The sequence below is a fragment of the Lynx rufus genome, unplaced genomic scaffold (assembly GCF_022079265.1).
Source record: "Lynx rufus isolate CCGP_SWC_20201006 ecotype Redwood Valley unplaced genomic scaffold, mLynRuf1.p SCAF_5, whole genome shotgun sequence".
Taxonomy (NCBI): domain Eukaryota; kingdom Metazoa; phylum Chordata; class Mammalia; order Carnivora; family Felidae; genus Lynx; species Lynx rufus.
The window spans coordinates 24,148,024-24,171,226 of NW_025814867.1; the positions used below are offsets into that span (position 1 = coordinate 24,148,024).

Genomic DNA, 23,203 nt, shown 5'->3' on the forward strand with positions numbered 1-23,203 from the left:
CTAGTTTTGGGTTATTTTGTTGTTGTTGTTGTTGTTATTTAGTATAAAAATGACTTGTTTGTCAAAGTGTCTTTTTGAATTTTCACAAAAAGATTTTTTAAATGTGTGAGTTCTGAACCCTTATAAAGGTGTATTACTATAAAGTGCTGTGTTTAACTTGTGTCTTCTGAAGGACATTCTCTCACATTTAATTATATTAAATTAAACATTTCTTATGCTGATTCTTTTTATTTCATTTGTACATTCCAAAAATTATATAAAAATTTCCATACAAATTAATACTAATCATAATTTTCCTTACTAAAATACCATTATGGTCCCTTATTTTACATTAATTATAATATTCTCATGTTTCATGTATCCTAGATAACCAAAGATTTGAGTAAATAATAATAAGGTAAGAACATTTGAAGAAAATTAGACTGTGCTAAGCAGTTTATGACTGACTTTATGGTGAAAGAGGCAGAGAAGTGGGCAGTGGGGTAGTGATGGGAGAGGAGACCTATTTTTCTTGTGTTCTAGTCCATCACAATTTAGAAGAAAGAGACTCAAGATAAATGTGCCTACAATTACAGAGCAGGCCGATACGATTTATCATTTTTTCAGAGTATAATACAGTAGTCACCATAATTTGGTGAATGATCTTCATCTTTGTGTGAAGAAGTCTATTCAGTATCACGAAAACATCTATTATTACACAAAGCATAAATATAATTTCTGTATTGCATTATTAGAGGTTAACAAAGCCCTTTTTTTGGTGTTTGTTTTTGTTTGTTTTGTTTTGCTTAACTCACAGAAACCTCACAAGATTTGTTTGTTACCATTGAGCATGTTACTGTATATATTTAGTATTTACTGTTATACCCCCCACCCCCCAAATGAAGCACACTTTCCTGATGTTTAATCACAGAAATTGATAAAATGAACCCTCACATATGGTAAATTTTGTTTTCTTACATGGGCAAATATTCTGGTTACTGAATATTGTTTTCTTGCCCAAACAAACTCTTCTGGGCATAATTTAAGCTCTGTGGGATAAGTAAAATGGTACTTTAAGTTCTAAAAATCAGAAGTGCTGTTGAGAATTCTGGTTACTAAAAATGCCAGGTAAACTAGACATTTATATATATCTAATTCAGTATACTACTTATAATTGAGTCTTGCTGATACTTGAAGTCCTGAAAAGTTCTAGGATTTTCTGATATACATGGTCCTTAGAGTGTTAGAAATTTGCTTGTTGTGTGTTTAGATTGTATGGTTTTCTAAAAGTATTTAGTATTCTGTGATTATTATTTGTTGTGGTTTAAGAGCTTGTCTCCTTTAATAAGTCAAGTTAATGAGTCATTCATTCCTGCAAAGATACACTGAGGTGATTGTTTTTTATTGAAGAATAATTGACATACAGTACTATTACTTTCAGGTGTACAGTATATTGATTTGATATCTATATGCATTGTGAAATGGTCATCACTAAGTGTAGTTACCACCTGTCACCCTACAAAATTGTTACAATGTTAGTAACTGTATTCTCTATGTTGTATATTATATCCCTGTGTCTTTATTGATTTTGTAACTGGAAGACCGTACCTCTTAATCCTCTTCACTTATTTTGCTCATTTCCCCCCTCCTCCATTCCCTGCCCAGCAACCTTCAGTTTCTTTTCTGCATCTGAGTCTGTTTCTGTTTTGTTTGTTCATTAAAAAAAATTTTTTCCACATATACATGAAGTCATATGCTATTTGTGTTTCTCTGTCTGATTTATTTCACTTAGCGTAATACCCTTGAGGTCCATCCATATTGTAAATGGGAAGATTTCATTTTTTCATGACTGAATAATATTGCATTGTGTGTCTGTGTGTCTGTGTGTCTGTGTGTGTGTACATACCACGTCTTCTTTATCCATTTATCTATCCGTGCACATTTAGATTGCGTCCATGTCTTGGCTATTGTAAGTAATGCTGCTGTGAACATAGGGGAGCATATGTGTTTTTGAACTAGAATTTTCATTTTCTTTGGGTAAATACCTAGAAGTGGATTTGCTGGATTGTATGGTAGTCCTCTATTTTCAATTTTTTAGAGACCTCCTTACTGTTTTCCATTGTGGCAACACCACTTTACATTCCCACCAGTGGTGCACAAAGTTTCTTTTTTCTCCACATCCTTACCAACACTTGTTACTTCTTTTCCTTTTGAGACTAGCCATTCTTTTTTTTTTTTTTTAATTGTTTTTTTTTCAACGTTTATTTTTTTTTTTTTTTTGGGGACAGAGAGAGACAGAGCATGAACGGGGGAGGGGCAGAGAGAGAGGGAGACACAGAATCGGAAACAGGCTCCAGGCTCTGAGCCATCAGCCCAGAGCCTGACGCGGGGCTCGAACTCCCGGACCGCGAGATCGTGACCTGGCTGAAGTCGGACGCTTAACCGACTGCGCCACCCAGGCGCCCCTGAGACTAGCCATTCTGACAGGTGTGAGGTGATGTCTCAATTGTGGTTTTGATTTGCATTTCCCTGATGGTTAGTCATATTGAGCATCTTTTCATGGGCTTGTTGGCCATCTATGTATGTTCTTTGAAAAAATGTGTATTCTGGTCCTCTGTCCATTTCTAATTGTTTGTTTCTTGATTCTGGGTTTTATAACTTTGTATATTTTGTATGTTGTCCCTTATTGAATATATTACTTGCAAATATCTTCCCCCATTGAGGTGGTTGCCTTTTCATTTTGTTGATGTTTTTCTTCACTATGCAAAAGTTTTTTAGTTTGATATAATCCCATATTTGTTCATTAAAAAAAATTTTTTTAATGCTTTTATTTATTTTTGAGACAGAGCATGAGCGGGGGAGGGGCAGAGAGAGAGGGAGACACAGAATCCGAAGCAGGCTCCAGGCTCTGAGCTGTAAGCACAGAGCCTAACGCGGGGCTCAAACTCATGGACTGTGAGATCATGACCTGAGCTGAAGTCAGACACTTAATCGACTGAGCCACCCAGGCGCCCCAGGCAGGCTATTTATTTTTGCTTTTGTTGTCCTTGCCTGAGGAGACAGATGAAAAATATTGCTAAGGTGACTGTCAAAGAGCTTACTGCCTATGTTTTCTTGTAGAAGTTTTATGGTTTCAGGTGTTACCTTTAAACCGTTTTGAGTTGGATTTTGTAGGTGGTGTAAGAAAGTGATCCTTTTTTTTTTTCTTTTGCATGGAGCTGTCCAGTTTTTCCAGCACTATTTATTGAAAAGACTGTCTTTTCCCCACTGTGTATTCTTGCCTCCTTTGTCATACACTAATTGACCATATAAACATGAGGTTATATTTGGACTCTCTATTCCATTGAGCCTTGTTTCTGTTTTTATGCCAGTACCGTACTGTTTTGATTACTAGAGCTTTGTAATATAGTTTGTAGTATAGTTTGAAATTTAGGAACATATCCTAAATTTTGGCTACTTTGGGTCTTTGTAGTTCCATACAAACTTTAGGATTATTTGTTCTTTCTGTGAAAAATGCCATTGTAATTTTGATATAATTTGCATTGAATCTGTAGATTGCTTTGGATAGTATGGGCATTTTAAGAATATTCTTACCCATGAGCATACTATATCTTTCCAATTATTTGTGTTGTCTTCAATTTTTTTTCATCATTGTCATATAGTTTTCAACATACAGCTCTTTCACTTCCTTGGTTAAATTTATTCCTTTGTGTTTTGTTCTTTTTTGATGCAATTGTAAATGGGACTGTTTTCTTAATTTCTCTTTCTCATAGTTTGTTAGTAGTGTATAGAAATGCAACAGATCTCTGTTATGTTGACTTTGTATCTTGCAACGTTCCTGCATTCATTTATTCTAGTAGTCTTTGGGTACAGGCTTTAGGGACTTCTATTTATTGTATCATGTCATGAATGAACAGTAAGTTTTATATCTTCCTTTCCAATTTGGATGCCTTTTAGTTTTTTTCCTTGCCTAGTTGCTGTGGCTACGACTTTCAACACTATGTTGAATAAAAGTGGTGAAGGTGGGCATTCTTGTCTTGTTCCTGATCTTACAGGAAAAGCTTTCAGCTTTTCACCATTGAGTAAGATGTTATATGTGGCCTTTATTATGTTGAGGTACATTCCCTCTGTTTCCACTTTGTTGAGAGATTTTATCATAAATGGATATTGAATTATGTGAAGTGCTTTTTATGCATCTTTCAAGATGATCATATGATGTTTATCCTTCCTATTGTTAATATGGTGTAGAACATTGATTGATTTGTGGATGTCGAACCATTATGAGATCCCTGGAATACAGCCCATTTGATCATGATGTGTGATCCTTTAACTGTATTATTAAATTTGGCTTGCTAATATCTTTTTGAGGATTTTTGCATATATGTTCACCAGTGATATTGGCCTGCAGTTTTCTTTCTTGTAGTGTCTTTGTCTGGTTTAGGTCATGGTAATGCTGGCCTTATAAAATGAGCTTGATAGCATTCCTTTCTTTTCAATTTTTTGGGATAGTTTGAGAAAGATAGGTATCAGCTCTTCTTTAAATGTTTGGTAAAATTCACCTATGAAGCCTTCTTGTCCTGGACTTTTGTTTGTTGGGTGTTTTTTGATTATTGATCCAACCTCCTTACTAGTAAATACTTATCTTCAGATTTTCAGTTTCTTTCTGATTCAGTCTTAGAAGACTGTGTTTCTAGGAATTTATTCATTTCCTCTAGGTTGTCCAGTTTTTTGCTCTGTAATTTTTCATGGTAATATATTTCTGTGATATTGGTTGCAAATTCTCTTTCATTACTGATTTTATTTATTTGGGCCTTCTTTCTTTCTTTCTTTTCTTTCTTTCTTTCTTTCTTTCTGTCTGTCTGTCTTTTTTTTTTTTGGATGAGTCTTGCTAAAGGTTTATAAATTTTGTTTGTCTTTTCAAGGATTATCCCACCAAGTTTAAATTATGCCCAGAAGGGTTTATCTTTTCTAAGAATCAGCTCTTAGTTTTATTAATCTTTTTATTTTTATTTTTTTTAATTTTTTTTTCAACGTTTATTTATTTTTGGGACAGAGAGAGACAGAGTATGAACGGGGGAGGGGCAGAGAGAGAGGGAGACACAGAATCGGAAACAGGCTCCAGGCTCTGAGCCATCAGCCCAGAGCCCGACGCGGGGCTCGAACTCACGGACCGCGAGATCGTGACCTGGCTGAAGTCGGACGCTTAACCGACTGCGCCACCCAGGCGCCCCAATCTTTTTTACTTTTTATTTTACTCTCTATTTTTTTCTGCTCTGATCTTTATCATTTCCTTCCTTCCTCTAACTTTGGACTTTGTTCCTTTTCCTAGTTCCTTTAGGTATAAGGTCCGATTTCTGCTGTAGATTTTTCTTGTTTATGGAGGTGTATTGCTAGACACTTCTGTCTTAAAATTGTGTTTGCTGTTTCCTGTTGGTTTTGGAGCAGTGTGTTTCCATTTTTGTTTCTTTTAAGATATTACAAAATTTTTTTAATGTTTATTTTTGAGAGCAAGAGAAAGAGAGAGAGACAGAGAGGGGGAGCATGAGCCAGGGAGGGGCAGAGAGAGGGAGACACAGAAGCCGAAGCAGGCTCCAGGCTCTGAGCTGTCAGCACAGAGCCCGACGCAGGGCTCAAACTCAGGACTGGTGAGATCATGACCTGATGTGAAGTCAGATGTTTAACCAACTGAGCCACCCAGACACCCTGTCTTAAGATATTTATTGATTTCCTCTTTGATTTCTTTCTTGACTCACTAGTTATTTAGTAGCATGTTGTGTAGTCTCCATGTGTTGTTTGTTTTTCTCCAGTTTTCTTCTTTTTTTCCTCCATTTTTCTTCTTACAGTTATTTCTAGTATCATACCATTGTGGTCAGAAGAGATGCTTGGTATATTAGTCTTCTTTTATTTTTTTTTAATTTTTTTTTTCAACGTTTATTTATTTTTGGGACAGAGAGAGACAGAGCATGAACGGGGGAGGGGCAGAGAGAGAGAGAGAGAGACACAGAATCGGAAACAGGCTCCAGGCTCTGAGCCATCAGCCCAGAGCCTGACGCGGGGCTCGAACTCACGGACCGCGGGATCGTGACCTGGCTGAAGTCGGACGCTTAACCGACTGCGCCACCCAGGCGCCCCCTTAGTCTTCTTTTAAATTCAAATTGTTTTGAGAGTTGTTTTGTGGCTTAATGTGATAATATTCTGAAGAATGGTCCATGTGCACTTGAGAAGAATGTATATTCTGCTGGTTTTAGATGTAATGTTCTGTATATATCTGTTTGGTGTATCTCACCTAATGTTTGTTCAAGGCCAGTGTTGTTGTTGTTGTTTTTTTCTTTAATGTTTATTTATTTTTGAGACAGAGACAGAGTGCAAGTGGGGGAGGGGCAGAGAGAGAGGGAGACACAGAATCTGAAACAGGCTCCAGGCTCTGAGCTGTCAGCACAGAGCCCGACGTGGGGCTCGAACCCATGAACTGCGAGATCATGACCTGAGCCGAAGTCGGACGCTTAACCGACTGAGCCACCCAGGCGCCCCAAGGCCAGTGTTTTCTTATTAATTTTCTGTCTGAGTGATGTGTTCCATTGACATAGGTGAACTGTTAAAGTCCCCTACTGTTACTATATGACTGTCAATTTCTCCCTTTGTGTCTGCTAATATTTGCTTTTTCTGTAGGTGTTCCTCTGGTGCATAAATATTTACATGTATTATATATGTTTTCTTGTTGGGTTGATCCCTTTATCATTATGTGTGTAATCCCTGCTTTGTCTCCTGTTACATCCTTTGCTTTAAAGTTCATTTTGTCTGATGTAAATATTGCTACCTGCTTTTTGTCTGATACTAGGTATTGCTACCCCAGCCTTCTTTTTGTTTCCATTTCCATGGAATATCTTTTTTCATCCCTTCACTTTCAGTCTGTGTGTATCTTTAGATCCAAAATGAGTCTCTTGTAGGCAGTATATAGATAGATCTTCTTTTTTAATCCATTTAGTCACCTATGTCTCTTGATTGAAGCATTTAATCCATTTACATTGAAAATAATTATTGGTATGTATTTCCCTTTTATTAATGGTTTTCTGGTTGCTTTTGTAATTTTTCTCTGTTCCTTTCATTTTTTTTTCTCTCTTCCCTTGTGATTTGATGACTTTTTTTAGTGTTACATTTAGATTCCTTTCTCTTTATTTTTTGTGTATCTGTTATAGGTTTTTGGTTTGTGGTTGCCATGAGGTTCATATATAACAACCTATATATTTATCAGTCTGTTTTAAGTTGGTAGTCATTTAAGTTCTAAGCATCCTGAAAGCACTACACTTTTACTCTTTTTTGCAACCGTGTTTTGTTTCTGATGTCATATTTTACATCTTTTTATTTAGTGTATCCCTTAACTAATTATTATAGATTCAGGTGATTTTACTAATTTTTCTTTTAATTCTCACACTAGCTTTTTTTTTTTTTAATTTTTTTTAACGTTTATTTATTTTTGAGACAGAGAGAGACAGAGCATGAATGGAGGAGGGTCAGAGAGAGGGAGACACAGAATCTGAAACAGGCTCCAGGCTCTGAGCAGTCAGCACAGAGCCCGACGCGGGGCTCGAACTCACGGACCGCGAGATCGTGACCTGAGCCGAAGTTGGACACTTAACTGACTGAGCCACCCAGGCACACCCACACTAGCTTTATAAGTGGTCGATCCACTGCCTTTTCTATGTGTTTGCCTGTACCAGTGATATATTTTTCTTTCAGGTATTTTCTTATTTTTAGTTACGGCCTTTCCTTTTATGCTTAGCGAAGTCTTTTTAATATTTCTTATAAAGCCAATTTAGTAGTGATGAACTCTTTTAGCTTTTTCTTGTCTGGGAAACTCTTTATACCCCGTTCACTTCTGAATGATAACCTTGCTGGGTAGATTATCTTTGATCCTTGGTTGGAAGTTTTTTCTTTTTTAGCACTTAAATAGATCATGCTCCCTCTCTTCTGACCTGCAAAGTTTCTGCTGAAGAATCTGTGGATAGTCTTGTGGGGGTTCCATTATATGTAACTAATTGCCTTTTCCTACTGCTTTTAAGATTGTCTTTATCTTTAATTTTTGACATTTTAAGTATGAGGTGTCTTGGTATGGATATCTTTTCCATCTCTTCATTGAAGTTCTTACTGTCTTCATCTGTTCATCTCATGAGTTTGGTAAATATCGTTATGACCATTAGTTTGAATTCTTTATTGAGTGGGTTACCTATATCCATTTTGTTTATTTCTTTTTTTGAGGTTTTATCTTGTTCCCTTGACTGGAACATATTCTTCTGTCTCTTTATTTTGCCCAGTCTGTGTTTGTCTTTGTGTTTAGGTTGTTCAGCCATCTCTTGGTCTTGAAAGAACAGCCTTATGTAGGAGTTGTCCTGTGGGGCCCAGAAATGCAATCTGCCCCAGTGCTCCAGAGGTATTCCCTGTGTGGGCCGCATGTGCCCCCCTGTTGTGACAGGGCCGCAGTTGCTACAGGCATACTGTTAGGCAGAGTTATTATCCTGTCAGCTGCAGGGTCTGGCTGAGCTGCTGGGTTGTATGGGCTTCTTAGTGGGGCACCATCCTCTGGCATTAGCAGTCTTGAGGGAGGATTCCAAAATGGCACTCTCCAGTGCTGGAGATAAGGCTGAATAAACTAGCAAAAATGGCTACTGCCAGTGTCTCAGTCCCTCCTGCCTCTCTGGTGCTTGCTCTGAGATTGGTAAAGTAGATCTCTTTTACCTATGTTTTGTGCACTGTTTTTATTAGTTTGTTTGTTTTTTGTTTTGTTTTTTAAATCTGGTGTTTTTGCATTTGTTTCTGGATTGAGTGAGTCTGTGTGTGTGAGCCCTTTAAGGGTCGGTTTCGCTTTCCCTATAGTTCTGTAGTTTTTCTGGATATACTCCCTGCTGGTTTTCAAAGCCAGGCATTTCGAGGTCTTGTCTCTCCTGTGTAGGATATAAAGGTTGGGGTGCACAATGTGGAGCTTGGATCTTTTACGCCTCAGGGAAAAGTTCCATACCTTTGAGGTTCCTCCTGTCCATGGAGCACCACACCTGGGGTGTGGTTTATTACTTAGCAATATTTTATCTCTACCCCTTCTACCCATCTTGGTGTTTTCCCTTATTGTGGAGGATCTTTTCATCCAGTATGTATGTCCTCTTTAGAGGGAATTATTTCAAACGTGATTCTAAATTGTTGTGTCCATGAAAGGAAGTGAGTTCAGGATCTTACTACCTACCATCTTGAACTGTGACCTTCCTATTATTAATTGTATGAAGCTGGGAAGGCCAGTCCATTAGGAAATGCAGCTCCATTGCTTTGTGAAGAGTTTTTGCTCTGATGAGAGCTTTTTGTTGAAGAAGAAATATAAGTCTGGAAGAGAACTGCACCAATCTAGAGGTGGATGTTTTGTGTATGTGGAAATCTGAGACTAAATTGAACTGAAAATATGGCTCTTAGGAAATTAATAAACTTATGTTAAGTGATTTCTAGGCACCAAATCTTGGTTAAGTACAGCTCAAAATAGTCTAAGCTACTGAGGGTAAAATTAGAATAATAATAATCAAAAGAAAATAAACTACAGAATTTTTTGAACTTAGTGTTTTTTTAAGTTTATTTTTATTTATTTTGAGAGAGAGAGAGAGAGCAAGCAGGGAGGAACAGAGAGTGAGACAAAATCCCCAGCACTGTCAGTACAGAGCCCAGTGTGGGACTCGAACTCATGAACCATGAGATCATGACCTGAGCCGAAGTCAAGAGTCAGACATTCAATGGACTGAGCCACCCAGGTGGACACTCAATGGACTGAGCCGCCCCAGAACTTAGTTTTTTAAAATTCTCATACTTGAGAAAATGATTTACCAATCTATTTCCTAAAAGTAACTTGTACGTAACATAACACATACATGGTCGAATCTTATTGCCATGTAGAGCTCTGTTTTCTGGTCAACGTTATTCCTTTGCTGCAAGAGCCAGAAGTGGCTTATTCTGAAACTTCCTGTCTCGTTTTAAACGTGTTCTGATTGAGAAACTCTGCTAAGTGTCAAAAGAAGTCTGGCCCTCTGTCAAGAGTGATGAGTTCTTCATAAGGAAATTCTGGAATTGCCTCTAGGCAGTATTTTAATAATTTCTTTGGAACCCTTTTTAATTGGTTATGTCAACTCTGGATCTGAATTTTCTAGTTTTATTATTATTTATTCTGAGTATGATAATTTGTATTTGAAGACTTACTCTGGGCTTTATCTATATTCATTGCACATTTATACTAATGAGGCTCAGGATGTATTTTGTCTTTGGCCAACCTGCACACTGCTTTCGGGACATTGGAGAAGGGATGCCTTTTAAAAAGTCTGATTTGCAACTATGTATGTATGTATGGTCTATCAAGGTTACATAAAGAAAAGTAAGAATTTGTTGTTTAGAGAGTTTAATCCTAAATCGGTGTATACCACTGAAGCACAGAGCTTGAGAGATGTTTCTTTTCTGTAGTATTGAATACAAGAGATAATATACTTCAGAGTGAAAATAAAGTGAGAGAAACTGATGTTTGAGCTTCCTGAATCACAGATTTCAGTGGTCCATGGTCCACGGTCATAGGTGATACACACTTAATCACTTTTGATGGTAGGTTTCCAAGGTACTTTGGTGAGGTAGAGATAAAGGAATCACTTTAATTCACCACATGATTTTGACTTACATTACTTACTCACAGGTATACTTGAAAGCATTGTGATGTTGTGGAAAGGACATGGCTTGTAGAGCGTTACAGACCTGAGTTTAAATACTAATTATTAAGAGTGTGATATTAAATAAATCTAGTTAACCATACCTACATTTCTTCATCTGCAGAGCAAGTAGGAGTAATGATAATATTAGGACTTTTCATATAGCTATTGTGAGAATTAAACAAAATGACGTTTTTACAACACAAAGAAGAGTCTTTCTTTTAGGACATCCTCCTCCCACCCTCACTCCCACCCCAAGTATCATGGACTGAGAAATTAACATCATCAGGCATTGCTCAGAAAGGCAGTTAAAAGTTTAAACGTAAGGGGGCGCCTGGGTGGCGCAGTCGGTTAAGCGGCCGACTTCAGCCAGGTCACGATCTCGCGGTCCGTGAGTTCGAGCCCCACGTCGGGCTCTGGGCTGATGGCTCGGAGCCTGGAGCCTGTTTCTGGTTCTGTGTCTCCCTCTCTCTCTGCCCCTCCCCCGTTCATGCTCTGTCTCTCTCTGTCCCAAAAATAAATAAACGTTGGAAAAAAAAAAAAAGTTTAAACATAAGTTTTACATATTGATAGTCTTTAGATAAGGTCATTTTGAGTATTTTCAATGAAAGATATTATTTCAGTGAATTTGTAGGCCATCATATTTTAAAAGCAGAAACAATTTTAGGTTAGGTAACCTAGTCTTTAGGGCTTTTTTTTCTTCCACAAATACTGCTCTGGAAGGTGGTCTGGTGTTCAGTCACTTAGGCAAGGAGAGGACCAGTATAGAGGGCTGGGGAGTGTGTCCTTTTTAATAGGGTTACTAGCTTTTTTGAAGGTTTCAACAAGCCTGTTTATTTTTTTTTTAAGTTTATTTATTTATTTTGACACAGAGAGAGAGCATGGTGCACACATGGGCAGGGGAGGGACGGAGAGAGAAGGAGAGAGAGAATTCCAAGCAGGCTTTGTGTTGTCAGTACAGAGCCCCACACGGGGCTCCATCTCATGAGCCACGAGATCATGACCTGAGCTGAGATCAAGAGCCAGATGCTTAACTGACTGAGCCACCCAGGTGCCCCCAACAAGCCTTTTTAAAATTTGTGCTTGTAAGGAGTGTGATAGTTAATCATGCATTTACTGTCACATCTCCTATCTGTTAGCTTGGATGAGATAAATTACTATAAAGATAAACACAAAAGACCTTGAGCATCATTTTTTATAAGACTGTCTTTGGGCAATTTTTTTTTTTTTTTAATGTCCTATAAGATTTGAGTGCCTTATTTGGGTTTCTGTCCTTGGAGAGTAATAGCCAGTTGCTTGCTGAATTTCTAGCATTCAAAATAGAAAACAGTAGTTTTTTGAAATAACTTTGTAATCCTTCTGGTTATAAAACCAAAAGTTTTGGTATACTCCATTTATTATATTTATGATTTTCCTCTTTTCATTTTCCCAACTTATAATCTTTTAACCTCAGCAGTTTTCTTATGGGATTTTGAATATTTTTAGTTTTATACATCATATTGCAATATTAGACCATAGTAATCATTTTGCCTGGAATCTTTAAATATTTTTAAAGTGGTTTGAAGAATACATTTAAAAAGTTATCCTTCTGAGTAGCAAAAGTAAATTAATTTACTGCTGTTTTATTGAGTTAGGATACCGAAAGCACTAATACAGGTATGATCTTTTGGTATTTATATTGTTGGAGTGTTACTACTGAGCGAGTAACCTTATGCAAACTTTAAAATTCAGCTGGATTGTTTATACCTGTTAGTTGCTCGAAGTGAGATATTAGGTGAATCATAGAGACCACAATTTGGCAACTTTTAAAAGAGAGTTACAATTGGAGACACTTCTAGGCTTCCAGCAGTGTTGTTTAGAATCTAGGAAATTAAAAAAAAAAAAAAGTCTCAAGTAGTTATGGAATTAGTTGTGAGTTTAGAAACTTCATGTTAACTCTTAAAAACTGAGAACAAACTGAGGGTTGATGGGGGGTGGGGGGGCTGGAGGGAGGGGAGGGTGGGTGATGGGTATTGAAGAGGGCATCTTTTGAGAGGAGCACTGGGTGTTGTATGGAAACCAATTTGACAATAAATTTTCATATATTAAAAAAATAAAAAAAAGAAGAAAGAAATAAGAAACTTCATGTTAGTAAGCAAATTCAAATTACTTAATGTTATAAAAGTTAACAAAAATAAAATTGAGATATTTCATTCATTTTTTTATTCACAGAGAAACATACATTTTTAGGGGTATGAGGTACTGAGATAGCTATAGATATGAAGTGATATAGTATGTGCTTTTTCTCTTAACTTTTTTCTTACTCCTTCCCCTCCTACTTTTTTTTAGTCCTTTCATAGTATAAACATTTTGCCTAACTCCTAAATTAGAAACCTTGGAAATTTACTCTTCTCTTCTTCCATTTTTCTCTTCTTCCATTTTTATGTCTAGGTGCCACCATTTTTTTCTCATATTCTTTGTCAGTCCTCCCATTTCTGAAGCTACTATGCCAGTTTCATTGCTAGTACTCTACACCACCACTGGAATTATCTTTCAAAAATACCAAGTGCCTGATAATTGATTCAGCCATTTTTCTATGCTGCTAATGATCACCAACATTATCCAGTTTAGATTTCCTTTATTTCTTTTTGAGAAGAAGCTAATAGGTAGAGAGATCAATAAAGGAACAGTAGTTTGGTAGTGAAGTAAGTGATGGGAAAGTCATGAGCCACGCAGCAGAAAAAATAAATCTTAAATAATTGAGTCCTTTGTAGAGCTAACTTATTATCTGTTCTCTTTCTTATTATAATTAGTTTCGTCCACTTCTGTTTTCTGAGAGTTAAAGCTTCCCCAGAATTCTAGAATATTTCACAGACTTTCCTCCAGCATAATCAAGTATGGTTTGAGTTTTTCTTTTTGCATAGTTTGAACAGGATAAATTACAGTGTTCATGGATAAAAGGTGACAGGTAATGTTATAAAAAGGCAACAGATTAAAAAAAGGAACTCTGAAACAAATGGAATAACATAAGGAGGAGTAGTTAATGAGATGTGGAATAATTTAATTAGTCTGGAACTGAGAATTTAGAATACAAAATAAAATTATGGACGATGCTTAAACTTTCAGCTTATTTAATCTAAAATAATTTCTTCAAAAATCTTATTTTCATGTTAGTTACAGGAACACACTTAAAAGAAGGGAGTACTTTAATTACAAATATGTTTACTTCCTTATTGTACTGTGGAAGATGTGTACTTTGAAAAGTCCCATGCCTTATGTCTGCCGGAGGAAATGGATGAAGACTAAAGCTTAATGGAATTTTTCATCTCATGGAGTCAGATTGAATCTGCAGCTCTCTTAGGGAAACCACAGTTCCTGGAATTTTCTAACTTTTCTCAGGGCATTTAGACTGATCTTCAGGATTGGAATGAACCCCAAGTTCCCAAAGCAACTCTCAGAATTGACTGGCTTCTTTTGGTTTATTTATATATACAGAGTGATTGAGACTGATCTGTTTCTTATTCTAAAGCTAATTCAAACTTGGTACTTAGAGGTTGGTTCTAAATGAATCCTAAATGTAACCAAGATTTGGGAAGAAAAGTTATCTTGTTGGCACCAAGAGAAATAGTAGAAGAGATAATCTTTAAATCACAAAAAGTTATTTTCTTGCACTGTATATACATTGGTTTCTGTCTTGCCTGGAGCTTCTGGTAGTGTGGGATCTAACTTGATACCGACTGTGGTTAGTGAAAATGAGCATGACTGTGAGAAAATAATGTTATATACTGTTACAAGATGACGAGTCATTTAGGAAGCAAAGATATGCTTTATTATTAGAACAGTGTGGAAGCATTTCATTTACCATAAAAGACAGAAAGAAAGATTTATATTGTGTCAGTACTTTCGGGATTTTTGGCTGTGTAAAGGTTTATAGAGTTAAGGGATTTCATGAACAGAGTGAGTAATGGTCAAGTAAATCACACTTAATATAGCCTTTAAATTAATATAGCATGTTATAATGGTTAAGACCATGTGGCCTCTGGGTTCCAATCACATGGATTCAAATCCCAGCTTTACCAGTTGTTAATGATAAGATCTTGGGCAAGTTAGTGTGCTCAAGCTCCTCTTAGCTTTTTTAAATTTTTAAATTTTTAAATTTTTGTTATTTTGAGAGAGAGAGAGAGAAAGAGACACCGCATGTGCTGAAGAGCACAAGTCAGGGAGGGGTAGAGAGAGGGGGAGAGAGAATCCCAAGCAGGCTCAGCGCTGTCATTGCAGAACCTGAGGACGAGCTCGATCCCATGACTGTGAAATCATGAGCTGAGCTGAAATCAAAAGTCAGATACTTAACTGACTGAGCCACCCAGGTGCCCCTGTTTTTTGTTTGTTTGTTTGTTTGTTTTAAGTGGGAGTGGTTAGGGTGGAGGTGAGGAGACATTAAATGAGATATACCATGTAAATAGCAGCACAGTATAGTAGTAATGTTATTGTTACTGAAGTTCTTTTTCAAGCAACTTTTATTATCTTTAGTTTTCTATTCCCTATCATGGTCCTGATGTAAATCACGGGATCAAAAACAGAAACCTGAATGGGTATTTTCTTTGACTCATAAAAACACAAGGAGATATTATGTCATAAACTTAAATTTTTAACTGCCCATATTTAGCTTCACAGATAATATGTCTTAACAACATCCATCTTGAAATTTCAAAATAAAAAAAAATTAAATTCAGTTAGCCTTGGATGAAAGTTTGGAGTTTTGGAATTTGTTATTTGAGAGAGAGAGAGACAGAGAGAGAGAGAATGTGCACACAAGTTGGGGAAAGGGGCAGAGGGAGGGGAAGGAGGGAGGGAGGGAGAGAGAGAGAGAGAACACGAGAACACATCTCAAGCAGGCTCTATGCTAAGCATGGAGCCTGATGTGGGACTTGATTCCATGACTCTGAGATCATGACTTGAACCAAAATCAAGAATTGTATGCTCCACTGACTGAGCCACACATGTGCCCCATGGAATTTGTTAGAACCTTTAGGTCACTAGAATGTTGTTAAGGCAGCCCTGACTCAGGGCACCAGTAGATCAAGTTGATGGGAGCCGCTGGGACAATGATTGGAATATATGCTTCCACAGTGACAGCTGTGGTTCATGTAGAAGGAAAGATAGACATACTTTCATTTTTAAGTGATCTGAAGTGTCTGGAAATAGAGTAGACATTTTCTTTTTTGAATGCTGCTTTGGTACCAGTATATATTAGTTTTCATTGGTGTCACTTGACAGGGTTACATGTAATCTCGTTATCCATTTTTTGAATAACTATTACTGTATTAGACCCTCTTACATAAGTACAGGATTCTTTAAATTTTTTTTTTTTAACATTTATTTATTTTTGAGACAGAGAGAGACAGAGCATGAATGGGGGAGGGTCAGAGAGAGGGAGACACAGAATCTGAAACAGGCTCCAGGCTCTGAGCCATCAGCACAGAGCCCGACGCGGGGCTCAAACTCACGGACCGCGAGATCATGACCTGAGCCGAAGTCGGCCGCTTAACCGACTGAGCCACCCAGGCGCCCCGTACAGGATTCTTTAATCAAATATATATATATATATTTTTTTTTTCACCAAAGGTTAACTTTTGTGACAAAATGTTCTTTATGAACCATTCATCTCCTTTAAACATTCCTATGTCTTTTGACATATATATCCCTAGATGACTTAGTTTTAATCATAAGACTAAAATCTATATTAAGGAAAATAAGTTTTGATGGAGGCATTTTATGTATCGTTAAAACTACTTTTGTTTTATTATCCCTCTTTCCATTGGGAAGGAACCTTGACAGTAGTTGTTAAGAAAAATATCTGAAATGTTTATATTAAGTTGGGTACAATTTAATTGGACTAAAAAAATATATATGTTTAACAAATAATTTAAAAAACACATGCTAAAGAATGGAAAGTGGTTGCTGTAGGTAGATATCTTTTAGAAAGCTTGAAGGGGCATCTTTTCCATTTCTGTGTCAGAATCCTTGAGAAGATCTGCTTGGCAGTCTCCATTTTTAAGAAGCTTCTCAGGGGGTGCCTAGATGGCTTGGTTGGTTAAGCGTCTGACTCTTGACTTCAGGTCAAGTCATGATTTCACTGGTTCATGAGATCGAGCCTCAAGGCGGGCTCTGCTGACAGCACGGAGCCTGCTTGGGGTTCTCTCTCTCCCTTCCTCTCTTTGCCCCTCTCTCATGCATGCACACACACTCTCTCTCAAAATAAATAAATAAACTTAAAAAAAACCTCTCAGGTGATTTTTATGCATTGTAATGTTTTAGAAACATTGCTGAACTCTCCACCTACAGCTTTTATCATATTAGCATCTGCTCTTTTGATGGAAACTACTCTTCCTCCATGAGGGGAAGAACAAGGATGAGCCGAGGTACTGTACCTGATGACCTGCCCTGACCTATGCTGTGAAATTTCCCAAACTTTCAGTGTCAGCCTTAGTTTCTGCTCTAAGCCCTCTCTCAACTGTGGCTCCTGTGGTGACGGATCATGTGAATGGTGATACACACTTTATATGTTCCCTGAAGTGTCACTATTTCCTAGCAAGGTAGGAATTGCAGATGAGGATATTTAAGAGAGCTTAAGTGGTCTTCTGGGGCCAGGTTTGAAACTGAGGTAAATTTATTCTGAAGATCGATACCTGCTACCCTCCTTTTTAGTGGAAAGAAAATGGGCTGTGGATTCAGATATGCTTGGGTTGGAAGTGTGCCTCTCTCATTTATTGGCTTTACTAGCAACTCTTAACACTTCCCTAACTTCGGTGTCTGCATCTAAAAAGTAGGCTCAATAATTGTTCAATTCTAAGGTTATTGTGAGGATTAATGACCTGATGCACATTTTTAGAATGCTTCAGCATATTTTTAATAGTTTTTAACCCAAGTAGGCATTTCAGTAAATGATGACTATTATTTAGTAACTTAAGATAAGGCATATATGCCTTATGAAGTTAACCATTTACAAGCTATATGATTTTGTCACATTATGAAGTATATATTTTTTTCTGTTCCAATGTGGTATGATAGCTAGAAACAAGGAAGATACAACATGTGCGTAGGGAATTTTTCAGGGGGGAAAAGCAATGTAGGTGCCTTTTTTGTTGTTGTTGCTACCCATATCCTAGTAAGTTCTAAATTTGATTCTAGCCCAGACCTTTCTTAAATCTCCAGACTATTATAGCTCTGATGTTTACATTGAAATCCCTGCAAGACATCTCCAACAGGTAATCCTTTAATATGCCCTAGTGTAATTTGGTCTCTTTCTTCCAACAGCAGATCTTCTTCCAGGTTTCCTTATATCACTGAATGGAATTGTTATCCAGCTTCATTCTCCACAAAATTGAATCTTTCACCAAATTCTTCTGTTAGCCCATAAATCTTCCTGCCTTCTCTCCGCATCTTTACCACCACCACTTTAGTCTAATCTGTCACCTCACACCTAACTCCTCCCCTTTACCTTTCTTGCTCGTCTCCGTAACTCAGCCAAATTTGGTAATTTTTCAATGTGTAATTGATTGATACTATATTTAAAACCCTGTGGTAATTTTGCCTTATTGACTTCTTCTGCCCCATTTTGTCTCACATATGTTCTCTCTCTAGCTGTGACTGGCCCTTCTGCTTCTCTTTCTTGACTCAGAATGTGCTTTTCTCATAATGCTTTGAGACCTTAGTACTTGCTGTTCCTAGACTGCCCCATACTTTTCAGATCTCATCTTAAGTAGTCTTTAGGTCTTTGCTGACCTCTGGGCTAAATCAAATCTCCTGTTATTAAATCTCATGGCTTACCCCTTCCCCTGTTTTTAATAGCGTTGATCTCTGTTTACAGTTACGTATTTGCATCGTTATTGGATACTGTCTGATATCCCAAGTAAAATGTAAGTTCTATGAGGGTTGAGAATTTCCGTGTTTACAAAGGCCTAGAACAGCCCTGACAACAGATGAGAAGTAATAAATGACTGCCTGAAATACATAACTAGGCAATTAAAATACAAAGTGTTTAATTCTAAAGTGAGGTAAGTACAGATGGAGTCACAGTGTTGGCATATTAAACATTGTTATTTGGGAATACTTTAGTTATTGTAGCATTTGTTTGATCAGCCTCTAATTTTACTTTTTCTATTAAAAATAAAGATAAGTAGTATTTTGAATTTTAAATTTCCCAGTACAGATTAAGATCTTTCAGAAGTTGATTGTACTTGAATGTAGCTTCAGAGTCAAAACTTCCCCCTTTCCTCACATCTGCACAGGATTTGGAAGCTTAAAATTCAAAAACATATAGCTGGTTACATACTTCTTGATGCTTACCATATGGAACGTGTTCATGTATGTTTGTTGCCTACGGCATAACAATTTTAAAATGCTACCAGAATTTTCAAAGTCAAATGATCATAGATTTTATAGTAGGTTTCTCAGCTTTTATAAAAATTAAAAAGGAATCAAGAAGATTAATATAATATTGGAATTAAGCTTCTGTGTTGCTCGTTGGTATTTGGACCTCAAGTTAAGTGCATGACTGTTGTTGGCAGCTTGAACTTTTATTCTGAAAAACTCTTAAGACTTTAGTATTTTCTTGGAAGTTGGTTTAGTACTGTTGTTTACATTTTAAAATTAGTGCTTTGAATAAGATTTTGGTTTCCATCTCTCCTGAATTCTCCCTAGGAGTGCACAACTTCAAAAATAAAGAGGCACAGTCAGCAGAAAAACGAGGTGGTCTGAGCATTTATGCGTTAAATATGCATGTTAATTAGGAAAAAAATTAGAAAAATATGAAAACAGATGTTACATAAATTATTGCAGTCCCAGGGCAGCAGTAACTTATACACTGACAATAATTTTTATATGTGCATGTGTATGTCTATTTCTAGATTTTCTCAATATTTATGCAATTCCATAGAGGATAACTAGAAAAAGAACTGGTATATCCTTTCAGTGAGACTAATGGTAAACATTTTCTCTGCATATAGATGGCTGAAGAAGTCTAGTTTCATACAGTATTACTGTAGAGATAAAGCCTCTGTTAGCTAACTCTGCCTTGTAGGTGTTTTTCTCCTTTTTGGTTTCTCTGATGGTATGCCAATAAAATATTTCATTGGATATATCCTGTCAGAGCAAGAAAGTAAATTACTTTCGGAGCAATGTATGACATGTAGAATTGACCTGAGTGTAAAGTATGTATTTAGAAATAAAACAAATTATAACTACTCAGGATACTGATTATATTAGCAGTTTTTCTTTGGTTGTGAATAGCCATTATGAAGTAATAGCCATCATTCTCTGAATAGTATTGACACAGTAGTGTGACAATATAGATTAACTATTATATAAACACACATTTGTGAAATACACATATATTGGAATAGTTGAAAGATATTTGAATGTCCTTCATTCTAAAGAGCCACCCATAGAATAAAAATGGTCTGTATTTTTACAAAGGAAAGATAAGAAATGGAGACATGTAGCAATTTTTAGCTCAACCATACAGAAAAAGCATGTGACTATATTACCGTCCAAGGAGGTGTAGACTGTATTTAGGTATCTTTCACACATATATTGTATAATTTAGAAATGAATTGTTGGTAATTTTTCAGATAAGATTGAAAGTTAAAATAAGGAAATGCTACATCAGAACATAATAAATCATTCTCTTTATCAAACAAACAACATGAATTGTATTCAATACAAGAGCATAAAAGTTTCTGGACATCTGTTTAGAGGTCAATGCCACGTTAATCTGCCACGTTACAAATCATACTTTGTTACTTGGTTTTAATAGCATATGATGCTAAAATGTGTTTTAAATAATTTCTTTTGAATCTCAGTAGGTTTCAGTTATATCTATTGTCATAATGCTTTTCAGTTCTGTGGTATTGATTTATGTTTCACATTATAGTACCTAATTACTTTTGTCCTTTTGTACATATGTTGAGCTACTAATAAGTTCTAACAGGTTATAGGGAGTAAACTATATAGAATGAAATCTAGAGGAAAGTGATAGTAATGTTGAGTAATTTGATATTATTATTAAGAGGTTCTTTACTTACATTAGATAGCTATTTAAGAAAGTCAGTTGTCATTCTTGCAGATTTCATGTAGATTGTATCTGTGTCATATGACTTACGGAAGAATATTAATTACAGGTGATAAGACATTTTTCTTTTTCTCTATGCAAAAAAGCTAGGGAAATTACTTTTTACATCACAAATAATATTTACTTGTTGCACTGATACATCAGTATTTGAATTTGACATTTTATTAATGTTTGGAATCCTTTTCAATGGAATTTTTCCCCATGTTTGTTTTCAAATGGCAGTTTTCCATTTTTTTATTCTTTGTAATTTTAGTACTTGGTATTATTTTACTATGTATTAGAATAGCGTGTTTATTATTTGAACACTTTCATGTCAAGGAAATGAAGTTGTAACGTGATTTGTTTCATATGGAGGTGTTTTAGATTTAAAGTTTTTGTAGTACCATTTATTTTAAGTAAAATAAAATGGCTTCCTTTCTTCCAGAAGTTAAAATAGATGATAGAAAGAGTGATTAGTGAGTAGGCTAACACTTGTCGTCCAAAAGCTTAAAATAGTATGACCTAAATTTTTTCAGCTTGCCTTTTTATTGTTTGCTTTGGTTCAGGGTTCCTTTTGGGATAGGAATGTGTGAGGCTATTTTATTTATTTATTTTTCTAGGTATTTGCTTCTTTGTCAGAAGCTTGGTTGAGGGAAAACTCAAGTGATCTCTATTTCTTCATTCTTCTTTGCTTCCTGTTTGCCAACCAAGACTCGTATTTGGAGAACTCTGTTGTACTGAATCTGAAGTCATCTTCAGATTAGAGCATGCATTTTCAGGTGTCAGTTAGATTTCTGGATCAATAAAGATCTCCTGAAAGGTAAGCATATATTTATTCAAAATGTACCTTTAAAAATTGAATGCTATCAGTATCTGTCTTAAGTCTCTGGGCTGCTGTAACAAAAATTCCATAGACTTGGTGACCTACAAACAGCAGAAATTTATTTGTAACAATTCTCACAGTCTTCACAGAGACTGAGAAGTCCAAGATAAAGGTGCCAGCAGATGCAGTGCTTGATTCACAGACCACCATCTTCTTTGTGTGTCCTCACATGGTGGAAGGAGTGAGAAACCTCTCTAAGGTCTCTTCTTATAAGGACACTAATCCCATTCATGAGGGTTCCACCTGTCATAGACTCTGGGTCTGGAGTCCTCTCTTGTCCAGCAAGAAAGTGGGATGCAGGACTAAAAATGCGAGAGAGGCTAATGTCCTGGGAGGAGACAAAAGTCCCCAGTAAGAGTCCTTGCTCTGTTTTTATGAGGATCAGAAGGCTTACAAGTGTGATGGACATGCACAAAGAGACAACGAAACCATGAACATGAACTCATGGGTGGGGGGAGGGGAAGAAGGTTTTGGAGATACGTGGTGTTAGAGGTTTGGGTAAATACAAAACAAAATCTGGGTGGAAGGTTGTTTACAGCAGAAGAGAGGCCCCACCTCTGTTTACCTAAACTGGCCTAGGGGACAAGAAAGCCTGAGCATGCTACCTCACTGTCAGCAAGGCATCTTTCTTTTGCTAATTAGCTCTGCTCTGGGCAACTTTGCCCCACTGTGGTCTGTAGCCCTATTTACCTGTTTACCTAATTTGGTCCTTCCTTCCTGTGAAAGCAGCTTTCTGCTATACTAAGTTAGGGGGCCTTTCTGCCCTGAATACCTAATCTTGTTTACCTCATCTTGGATGTTTTCTTCCTGAGATTCCCTGTTCCTGTACCTTTGTCCTATACTGGGGGCCTTTGCCCCATTTACCTAATGTTATTTACCTAAGCTTGTTTACCCAAACTTGGGTGTGTATATCCTATGACTTTCTATTTCTTTATGCCTTGTTAACTCATCCCTGCAAGCTCAGGGAATTCCTAAGCTTATTCCACATCTCCACCCTTATAATCTATATTCCCATTTCATCGTGTATTCCCATTACATTGGGAATTAAGATTTCAACATGTGAGTTTTGGGGGGGACATAAACACTTATCAATAAAATATCCTTGGGGCGCCTGGGTAGCGCAGTCGGTTAAGCGTCCGACTTCAGCCAGGTCACGATCTCGCAGTCCGTGAGTTCGAGCCCCGCGTCGGGCTCTGGGCTGATGGCTCAGAGCCTGGAGCCTGTTTCCGATTCTGTGTCTCCCTCTCTCTCTGCCCCTCCCCCGTTCATGCTCTGTCTCTCTCTGTCCTAAAAATAAATAAACGTTGAAAAAAAATTAAAAAAAATATCCTTATTATAGTAATATGTTCTGTAGATTCATTTTTGTGCGTGTGTGTGCGCGCGCGCGCGCACGCGCGCGTTTACACAATCTGCCAGATTTAGATTGTAGGCTTTTTCAGGGAATGATGTTGTTCTCTAACAGTTACTCAGAGTTCCCTGATTACTTTCTTTCCACTTCTTACATCTATCTAGTCATCAGTTTCCAATCTTTTC

General features: G+C 36.9%; 1 protein-coding gene across 2 annotated transcripts in view; it reads left to right on the plus strand.

Moving 5' to 3' along the window:
- The window catches only part of TBC1D5 (TBC1 domain family member 5), a 549,135-nt gene that overhangs the window by 117,777 nt on the left and 408,155 nt on the right, over positions 1-23,203 (plus strand). The window contains exon 3 of one of the 2 annotated variants that reach the window (XM_047100344.1): positions 21,408-21,607. The exons of the other annotated variant lie outside the window; for it this stretch is intronic. The gene's annotated coding sequence lies outside the window, so the exon portion shown is untranslated. The remainder of the gene's footprint in view (positions 1-21,407; positions 21,608-23,203) is intronic. 2 annotated transcript variants of the gene reach the window in all.